General features: G+C 47.2%; 1 protein-coding gene and 1 long non-coding RNA gene across 2 annotated transcripts in view; one reads left to right on the top strand and one right to left on the bottom strand.

The window, feature by feature from the left end:
* aup1 (AUP1 lipid droplet regulating VLDL assembly factor) overlaps window positions 1–9,971 on the top strand; it is a gene marked incomplete in the record, with an annotated part of 49,295 nt that overhangs the window by 23,092 nt on the left and 16,232 nt on the right.
* LOC119409172 overlaps window positions 186–9,971 on the bottom strand; it is a 12,135-nt gene continuing 2,349 nt past the window's right edge. The window contains exon 3 of the long non-coding RNA XR_005186766.1: window positions 186–304. This is a non-coding gene — a long non-coding RNA (uncharacterized LOC119409172). The remainder of the gene's footprint in view (window positions 305–9,971) is intronic.

Consider the following 9,971-nt stretch of genomic DNA (forward strand, 5'->3'; position numbering starts at 1 on the left):
ACAGGCTTGGACTGGTGCATTTAGGAAGTCATTACAGGCTTGGACTGGTGCATTTAGGAAGTCATTACAGGCTTGAACTGGTGCATTTAGGAAGTCATTACAGGCTTGGACTGGTGCATTTAGGAAGTTATTACAGGCTTGAACTGGTGTGGGACTGGATTACGGTAGAGCCTCTCCACATATTTGTTTCTACAATAAATCTTGTCCATATGAACACACTTAGCTGAGAGATCTTACCTTCTGGACTTTGTTGGCAAACTCCTGTGTCGACTCACCATCTTGTCTGGAAACTGGTGGAAGCCAACTGGAATCAACATGAGAAAGGAAAGAAAAACTCGATTAAAACATTGAAAAAAATAAAAATATTTAACAAAACAAACTCAAAACTTTAAACTACTAGGGGTGTAACAATACATCGATTTACATCGATATATCGATACAATGACTAATGATTCAATTATTTTGTGGCAAAACTAAAACATCGATTCATATCGTCATTTTTAAAATACGCTTTTATTTTGAAATTCCAAAGGCACGTCTGTGTCACCATTTCCGTGCGCGGCTGCGCTCTGCAGCCGCCTCAGCAATATGGCAGACGAGGCAGAGAACACAGATGATGACATTCTCTCTCCTGCTGGATTTAAATCAACTGTGTGGAAATATTTAGATTCCAGCAGAAGAACGGCTCAACAGACAGAACTCAGGTCGTATTCAACAGGTGACGGTGAATACTGTCGAATTTAGGTGTATAGAGTTATAATATTATTAAATTTAAATACTGTGAATTTAAATACTCGGGAAACAACAAATGTGTCCGTTCACAGGACATTGATAGCCATGTTATGTAAGTTCAATATCTGTTTCTTTATAAGTGAAAGGTCATCAGGGCACTTGTAAAGTAACTGTTTTAAAAAAATGCACTCAAACATGAGAAATGTGAGACTGTACTGAACAGGTCATTATTTTATTTTTTCATTAATTAAGAAAAAATGTTTTTTTAATTTAAATACCTGGTGCTTGTAATAACAGAAATAAAATGGTTATATCATATTGGAATTGCTTTTGTAAATGTATTTATATGTAAATGAGATGGGCATTTGATATCGCAATATATCGATCACAAACTTGTGAATCAAATAGAATCAAAATCGTACCGTGACAGACTTTGTGATATCAAGAAAAATTGTATCGTCATACAAACAAATCGTTGGTTACGTACTGTAACCCCAGATTCTATGACTATAGGCGTAGCCCTTTAAGGCTGTCGCTGACGGGGTTAATCCCGTCATGCGGAGCATTACACTGAAAAATTTAGTCCACGCCCACCTGCTGCGTGGGCCCTACCCGGTCCGTATAAATTACGTTAAGAGCGGGTAATCGGCTCCCAAATAACTTTTCTTCAGCCTCTAAGGAGCCAGAGAGGCCCGACGCTTAAAGGGCTACGCCTATACTCATAGAATCTGGGGTTACAGTACGTAACCAACGTTCTATTTCGTATAAGCTTCGCCCTTTAAGGCTGTCGCTGATGGGTTAAGGGCGAAGCAGATGTGGTCCTCGCCTCACTGGGTCCATTCGAACACCGTATGAAGCAGAAGCTTGCCCAAAAAACGTCTCGTCACTCAGCTCCCCATGTGCGTAATTACGCATTGCGTAATTATGTGTGCCATGCACAGACGCATGTTGTGTAACTATGCGTTCTGAATGCATGAACGCCCCGGAAAAAATTTCAAGGGGGAGGGACAAAAGCTGAAAAGAGCCATGAACCAACCGGTTTACGGCTGAACCGTATGAACAGATTAATAATAACAGGAGAGCTGATTATTAATCAAATGAACTGATTGGTAACAATAGTCATGAACTGATTAGTGACAATAGAACCAAAATAACAGTCACAACTTGTGACTAATAACATCTCACACTGTAATGCATGCAGACAGATGTGAGTTAAATGGAGTTCCATGAAACAACAATATTCATTCTGTAAAACACTAAGGACAGAATGTGTCATGGGACGGGCCGTCACATCACGTAGATAAAAGCGAATGAATGAGCAGGGTGTTGACCACGCGGCCGCAGTGCAAATATCCTGCATTGTCATACCATTATGCAAAGCAGTCGAAGATGCGATACCCCTGATCGAGTGCGCCCTGAGGTTGTCAGGAGGCTCTAAATCTGATGTTCTGTAGGCTTCAGAAATGGCCTCACACAGCCAGTGTGACAAGCGCTGGGTGGATAACGGGCGACCTGCAGATGCATCTCTATAATGCACAAACAAATGTTAAATTTGACGCATTGCAGCTGTGCGTGCTATGTAACACGTCAATGCCCGCACAGGACAGAGAAGATGGAAAACCGCTTCTTCCTCTGATTTGTGGGGGAAGGGAAAACCCCTCTAATGATATCGCTCTTGATTTAAAAGAGCCCGTGATGTTTTTAGGCATAAAGGCTGGGTTTGGTCTTAGATCAGCTGAGCTGCCGTCAGCCTGAATTCTGAGACATGACGGAACGACAGAGAGGGCAGATAAATCACTCACCCTCTTAGCAGATGTTAAAGCCAGCAGCAGCGCTGTTTAAAAAAAAAGAATTTAATTGGGACCTGATCCAGAGGCTCAACTGAAGCTTTGATCAGGGCCCACAGGACCAGCGTTAAATCCCACTGTGGAGCAAGTGGGCGTGAAACAGGCCTGCGTCTATGTACAACTTTTAAAAAACGCTTCATAATTGGATGATTAAAACCTGTTCTGTCTCCGAACCCTTCATGGCAGGCAGAGATGGCTGCAGCATACGTTTTAATCGTGCTGGACGCCAAATTTCTGTACATCAGCTGTCGCAGAAAGGATAGCACGTCGCCTAATGGACATGAAGGTGGCCTCTACACCTTTCTCTGTACATCAGCGCTGAAAACTGTCCACTTTGATGTGAACAGCACTGTGGTAGATGCAGCACGTGAATCCTGGATTGTGCGCACTACATCCTGTGGGAGACCCATCCCTTCTAAGCGGGTCCGCTCAGCGGCCAGACCCACAGGTGCTGGCCTATTTCTGGGTAACTCCTGATCGCTCCTCCTGCCTGGAGGAGAGCATCCTCCCTCCATGGCAGTTTCCATGGGCGCCCTGATAGCAAGTGTCGCAGGACTGGGAACCATGGTGCGTCCACGCGCTCGGGGGCCACCAGGAGAGCTGTCAATCCCTCCTCCTGAACTTGGTTCAAGAACCGTAAACTCAAAGGAGGTGGAGGAAACACGTACAGAAGCGTTTTGGGCCATGGGCAACACGTCCACCCCCAGCAGTGGTTCGTCTCGCAGGCTCAGAAAAAACCGTAGTTGACACTGAGCATTTTCTCGTGTCGCAAATAGGTTCACAGCTGCTTGCCAAATACCTGCCACGTCTGGGCCAACAGGTCTGGATGGAGAGTCCAGTCCCCGTGACGTGGGCCGCCCCTGGACATCACATCTGCCCCTTTGTTCAGAACACCGGAACTGTACACTGCTCTGATGGAGAGCAGATTTTGATGTGCCTAACACAGTAGTTTTTGCGCAGTGTGTAACATCTGGGCTGAGCGCACACCCCCTGCCGATTTATGTACGCAGCAGTCACCTTGTTGTCTGTGTGAATCAAAACGTGTTGATTCTGCAGCACAATGCAAAGTGTTGAATCACGTTCAGCACCGTGCGACACTCCAAGAACATTTATGTGGGCTGATGTGTGATGGGGCCACAGCACCCCTACTGCTTGAGATAGGCATGTCCCTCCCCCAGCCTGACAGCGCCACGTCTGTGAAGACTGACACGTGACGTGGGTCTGCTGACGGGGACTCCCTCCAACAGAACCAGGGTGTTTCCCCAGTGTCGGAGGTCTGCTCTCACGGAGGGAGGAACAGTGATCATCCGTCTCGTTTGTTTTACTGGATCCACACGCAGACGTGCAAACCACCTCAGGAGGCGTCTCGTGTAATAAACCCAGCGGGACAACTGTGTGAGCTGATGACATCATTCCTAACAGCTTCATGAAGGAAACCGCTTTTATCACTCTGCCAGGTCTTACGTGGCAGAGATGGTCTTTCAGAGTGTCGATTCTCGTTTGTGATAAACGAGCCCTCGTGGTGGTTGAGTTTAGCTCCACTCCCAGATAAACAATTGTCTGGGCCGGGAAAATCGAGCTTTTCTTCCAATTTATGGCGAAGCCCAGATTTAACAGGTGTGATGTCAACACCTGAGCCTGCATCACTGCTTCCTGTCTGGAGCGTGACAGCAGCAGCAGGTTGTCCAGGTAAAACAAAACTCTCATCCCTGCTCTGTGTAACGGATGCAGGGCTGTCTCCACACACTTTGAGAACGTATGAGGCGCGAGGGAATACCCGAACGGCAGCCTGTTGTACTGATACTTCATCCCCTTGAAAGGAGAAACGCAGGAATTTTCTGTGTTTTGGGATGATTGGTATGTGAAAATAGGCATCATTTAGGACGATGGAACAAAACAATCGTTTCTCTGGATTTTGTCCAACAGCTGTCTGGTTGTCAACATGTGAAACGGTCTGTCCATGATCACCTTGTTGAGAACTCAGATCCAAAATGGGTCTCGTTCCTCCGGTCCGTTTGGGAACCAGGAAGTAACGTGAGTAAAACCCTGTGTTTTCCTCTCCGTTGGGAACTCTAGAGATTACTTCTTTTATCAGAAGTTCCTGGACTTCTGCATTTAGGGATGAGATTTGGTCTGGTGATGACAGGACCGTCTCTAAAATTCTTCTGAACGGAAGGGGTTGGGTTGCAAATTGCAACGTGTAACCCTAGCTTAACACCCTGGCCATCCATCTGTCTGGCGAGCATGTTTTTAGCCACTCCGTGTAACGTTCATGGAGTGGACATGCGTTTAAGTGATGCGTCATGTTTTGTACGGATGTCATCCAGTCCGCCGCCTCGACCACCGTCATGTGTCGCGGGAATGTTTTCCGCGTGACCCAAGGCAAGGTTTCCTCGAAAGGGCTCTGAATGCGCCCGTGTGCTGCATTCGGACCGCAGATCCACCTTCATGTCTAGATGAGCCGGTGTGTATTGAGGGGAAGCATGTGGCAGCTGATGACGCCGTGGGGCCACGCGTTTGATGCCACTGCGGTGAAACGCGTGTCGCTCCTGCCGCGAGCGGTGTCCCGCGCTGGGTTCGCTTTGAGATATCGCATCTATGCCGCCATGAGCGGGTGAGCGCGACTTCATCTACGCCGTGTCGTTTGAGTGAAGGCTGCGAGCCCCGTGGGAGCACACGTTTTCTCTGGTGGGACGCGCGCCGCTCTCGCTGGAAGCGAGGTTCGTCACTGGGCTCGCTCAACTGTCTCACGCTTATACTGCCGTGAGCGGCTGAGCGCTGAGACGCGGTGGATGAAGGCTGCCCGCGCCGGCATGCATTTGCTTCGATGCGGCGTGTGTCGCTCTCGTTGAGAGCGAGGTCCTCCACCGACCCGACCTGCGGTCCCACATTTATGCCGATGTAGGCCGGTGAACGCCGGGGAGCTGTGTGTGCACCATCATCAACGCAACGCCGTTTGGGTGAAGGCTGTTTGCGTCACGCGAGTGCGCGTTTGACACCGCTTGGGTGAGGATCGTGCAGCTCGGGTTGACAACGAGTTATTTCGCTTACCATTGTGTCGTGTGAACGTCTCGTCATGTCTTGGAGCAAAGGTGAGTTAAAAAAAAAAAAAAAAAACTTATTTAAGGACACCGGCTCCTTATGTGTGGAGGATGTGTGCGCAGCCGCTGTGAGTTCATCCGAGCTTACAGACTGGATAAAAATAGACACTTTGATCATTGAATGATGTTTTATTCAACATTTGTGTCATATTTACACACACCCTCCGCAGACCATCATTTTGAATCTTTTCTCCCATGAGCTCTGGGATTTGTTGGCCCAGGGCGCCGTCTGCTGGGGATCTCTTGGAAAAACGTTGGACACTGTTGCCGGGATGAAGGGGGCCGGTCTCTGACGGACGGGGTTGAAGCTCAGCGAGACGGCCATGGAACGTCTTGTCACTGGCTCATTTCATGTGGAGGGTGTGAGAGGGAGCCACTGTCAGGTCATCTGAGCTGACAGACAGGCTAAAAATAGATACTTTCATCATTAAATGATGTTTTACTCCAAACTCGTGTCACCTTCACACACATCCTCCGCCAAAACCGTCATTTGCTCTGCCATTTGTTGTCCTAGAGCGCCATGTGTTGGAGGTCTCAGGGAAACGCTGAAAACTCCGTCCTCCGGCTGCGATGCGGGCCGGCAGACAGCAAAGAGGCGCGATGACGTCAGCTGCCCTGCAGACGGAGCGTATGTCTCCTCCCGCCTCTGAACGTGTACGCCAACAGCGTAACGTGTTGTTCGCTGAGGCTGTCTGGAATGCATGCGGGTGAGCTCAGTTGGAGATCGGTGTCACCGTCTGGGTTACGCTAACTGGAGGCGCGGGACGCTGGTCCACCTGGACATCTTGCTCCAAGAAAAGCCTCCGTCAGGCTCGGCTCCAGGGGGCACTGAGGGAATTTCCGCTTGGTGAAACCCCTGCTCTGGAGATGGGCGCGGACTGTGGAGACCGCCCCCCCAATCTACCAGGAAAGCCGGCTGTGGCCTTGTCCTGTAGGACATCCTGTTGGGAAACCGAGGCCAGATGGGATCAGGACGGTGAGCCAGAATGGAGCCTAAACAAACTTTCCCGCCGGATCATCCGAACTAGCGGGAAAGGCGCGGGACGTAAAAAAGGGTCCCTTAATGTCAGCAGCCTCCTGGATTACGCCGGTCAACCCCAGAGGGCGCCGTTGGCTGGGAGCGGTATGATAGCCGATACAAAACGAGGTGGGATGAGGTGAGCATTCGCTCAGCCCCCCTCCACCGACAATACGCTCTCCAGGAGAGAATGAGCAGTGGGGGGCTGCAGCTGAACGCTGCCTGTCCCGGAGGAACCATCCGATTCGCTCCGAGGGTCGGCGATAAGAGGAAAATTACAAGATGGCGTTGTCCAGCGTGTAGCGACCTGTCACTGAGAAATACTCCTCGGCGCTTACCTTGAAACAAGACGGCTCGTCAGCTTCTCCTCGGGGAGGAGAGCTCACCAGGACAACCGGAGGTCGACGTGACGGGCCAAGCATTCTTAACAAAGGTTGGTCATCTACACAACTTTCCTTCTTCGTTCTTCTGACAGTGCTATTTGCTCGCTGAAGAAAAATGGGAGCCGATTACCCGCTCTTAACATAATTTATACGGACCGGTTGGGCCCACACAGCAGGTGGGCGTGGACTAAATTTTTCAGTGCAATGCTTCGCATAACGGGATAAAACCCACTAGGCGACAGCCTTAAAAGGCGAAGCATATATGAAATAGAACTATATAATATCGTATCATGGTAAAGCTGGTGGTTTACACCCCTATAAAGAACCTACAAACCGGATTCCAAAAAAGTTGGGACACTAAACAAATTGTGAATAAAAACTGAATGCAATGATGTGGAGATGGCAAATGTCAATATTTTATTCGTAATATTTCATAGATGACAGATCAAAAGTTTAATCTGAGTAAATGTAACATTTTAAAGGAAAAATATGTTGATCCAAAATTTCACAGTGTCAACAAATCCCAAAAAAGTTGGGACAAGTAGCAAAAGGTGGCTGGAAAAAGGAAATTGAGCATATAACGAACAGCTGGAAGACCAATTAACACTAATTAGGTCAACTGACAACATGATTGGGTATAAAAAGAGCTTCTCAGAGTGTCAGTGTCTCTCAGAAGCCAAGATGGTAAGAGGATCACCAATTCCACCATTGTTGCGCAGAAAGATAGTGCAGCAATACCAGAAAGAAAAAACCCAGCGTAAAATAGCAAAGACTTTTAAGTTATCATCATCAACCGTGCATAACATCATCAAAAGATTCAGAGAATCTGGAACAATCGCTGTGCGTAAGGGTCAAGGCTGTAAAACTCTACTGGATGCTCGTGATCTCCGGGCCCTTAAACGTCACTGCACCTCAAACAGGAATGCCACTGTCAAGGAAATAACAGAATGGGCTCAGGAATACTTCCAGAAAGCATTGTCAGTGAACACAATCCACCGTGCCATCCGCCGTTGCCAGCTGAAACTCTACAGTGCAAAGAGGAAGCCATTGCTAAGCAAGCTCCACAAGCTCAGACGTTTGCACTGGGCCAGGGGTCATTTAAAATGGAGTGTGGCAAAATGGAAAACTGTTCTGTGGTCAGATGAGTCACGATTTGAAGTTCTTTATGGAACACTGGGATGCCATGTCATCCGGACCAGAGAGGACAAGGATAGCCCAAGTTGTTATCAACGCTCCGTTCAGAAGCTTGCATCACTGATGGTATGGGGTTGCATGAGCGCTTGTGGCATGGGCAGCTTGCATGTCTGGAAAGGCACCATTAATGCAGAGAACTATGTTCAGGTTCTAGAACAACATATGCTGCCATCTAGATGTCATCTCTTTCAGGGAAGATCCTGCATTTTTCAACACGATAATGCCAGACCACATTCTGCAGCAATCACAACATCATGGCTACGTAGGAGAAAGATCCGGGTACTGAAATGGCCAGCCTGCAGTCCAGATCTTTCACCTATAGAGAACATTTGGCGCATCATAAAGAGGAAGGTGCGACAAAGAATGCCCAAGACGATTGAACAGTTAGAGGCCTGTATTAGACATGAATGGGAGAGCATTCCTATTTCTAAACTTGAGAAACTCTGTCCCCAGACGTCTGTTGAGTGTTGTAAGAAGAAGGGGGGATGCCACACAGTGGGAAAAATGGACTTGTCCCAACTTTTTTTGGGATTTGTTGACACCATGAAATTTGGAAACAACATATTTTTCCCTTAAAATGATACATTCTCTCAGTTTAAACTTTTGATCTGTGATTTGTGTTCTATTCTGAATAAAATATTAGATGTTGGCACCTCCACATCATTGCATTCAGTTTTTATTCACAATTTGTTTAGTGTTCCAACTTTTTTGGAATCCGGTTTAACATACCATATCATACCACTTTGGTTTATGGTTTGTACAATAGGAATGTTATTTTACAACCATTAAGAACTAATCTTAATAATTTTACTACAATGCTCACTTGAGTAGCAACAGTGACCTGGACAGACGTGATTGAGAGGAACGGCCTCTCTGAACTAGAGCAGCGTTCTGTTGTTGGACTTCTGTGCTAGTCACAGTTTGTCCATTACAAACTACGTTCAAACATAAGGGTGTCCTTTAGTACACATGGCACCAGGACACCCCAGGCTGCTGATCAACAATTGACTTTGTAGTCATGTTATCTGATCTGTGGACATTTGTTTGGACACTCCAGTGAAGAGAGGAGCTGAGATGTCAGCTGATCACCACCTGATGGTGAGTTGGATCAGATGGTGGGGGAAGATGCCGGGCAGACACAGAAGATCCAAACAAGTACAGGTCCTTCTAAAAAAAATAGCTTATTGTGATAAAGGTCATTATTTTCCATAATGTAATGATAAAAATGAAACTTTCATATATTTCAGATTCATTGCACACCAACTGAAATATTTCAGGTCTTTAATTGTTTTAATACTGATGATTATGGCATACAGCTCATGAAAACCCAAAATGACTGTCCCAAAAAATTAGCATATCATGAAAAGGTTCTCTAAACAAGCTATTAACCTAACCATGTGAATCAACGATGTAACTCTAAACACCTGCAAAAGACTCCTGAGGCTTTTAAAAAACTCCCAGCCTTGTTCATTACTCAAAACCGCAATCATGGGTAAGACTGTCGACCTGACTGCTGTCCACAAGGCCATCATTGACACCCTCAAGCAAGAGGGTAAGACACAGAAAGAAATTGCTGAACGAATAGGCTGTTCCCAGAGTGCTGTATCAAGGCACCTCAGTGGGAAGTCTGTGGGAAGGGAAAAGTGTGGCAGAAAACGCTGCACAACGAGAAGAGGTGACCGGACCCTGAGGAGGA

Source organism: Nematolebias whitei, chromosome 4 (genome assembly GCF_014905685.2).
Source record: "Nematolebias whitei isolate Nwh7 chromosome 4, NemWhi1, whole genome shotgun sequence".
In the NCBI taxonomy this organism is placed as follows: Eukaryota; Metazoa; Chordata; class Actinopteri; order Cyprinodontiformes; family Rivulidae; genus Nematolebias; species Nematolebias whitei.